Genomic DNA, 802 nt, shown 5'->3' with positions numbered 1-802 from the left:
CAACTCGTAAAAACGCCTCAAAACTCTGCCCTGGCTGAACCATAGGACCTCTGTGTAGTACAGCACATCGCTGTGCGCAGGCTCCAGTTCAGACAGGAATTGTTGGAACTGCCTGTTTAAGTCCCTTTGCTCTGATGAAGTTTATGCATGACACCACAACCTTCATGACAGAATCCCACTTCAACACTTTGCAGCACAGTGCTTGCTGGTGAATTAGGCAGTGGACTTGTAGCGGGGCGGTGAGACCCCGTTCTTCCATCTCCCGGTTCATGCGTCCTATTAGACCCCGAGACGCGCCCACCATACTAGGAGCCCCGTCAGTCGTGATGCTGGCAAGCTTTGACCAGTCTAGGTCCAACTCTTCCATGGTTTGGCATACTTTGCCGAAAATATCCTCCCCCGCTGTAGTCCCTTTGAGACTTTGGAGGGCTGCCAGCTCCTCGCACATCTCAAAGTTTGCGCTAACTCCACGAATAAAAATGAGCAGCTGCACTGTGTCTTGCACGTCCGTGCTCTCATCCAGTGCTAATGAAAAAAAGTCAAATTCTTTTGTCTTCTGCTGCAGCTGGGCATATACATTACCCCCGATTTCTTCAATGCGTCTGGTGATTGTACTCGCCGACAGACTCACGGCATTAAAGACATCTTTCTTCTCGGAACACACCTCTTCCGTGACAGCATTCAAACATTTCTTGACAAACTCCATCAGTGAAAGGTTTACCGCTGCTTGTTATCAGTTGAGCAACCTGAAAGCTGGCTCAACTGGTTCAGCTGAGCTTGGCGTACAAATGTATTCTGCTGA

The sequence above is a fragment of the Cottoperca gobio genome, chromosome 19, assembly GCF_900634415.1.
Source record: "Cottoperca gobio chromosome 19, fCotGob3.1, whole genome shotgun sequence".
NCBI lineage: Eukaryota > Metazoa > Chordata > Actinopteri > Perciformes > Bovichtidae > Cottoperca > Cottoperca gobio.
The sequence above is the reverse complement of the archived record's forward strand: the minus strand, read 5'-3'. Positions refer to the sequence as shown.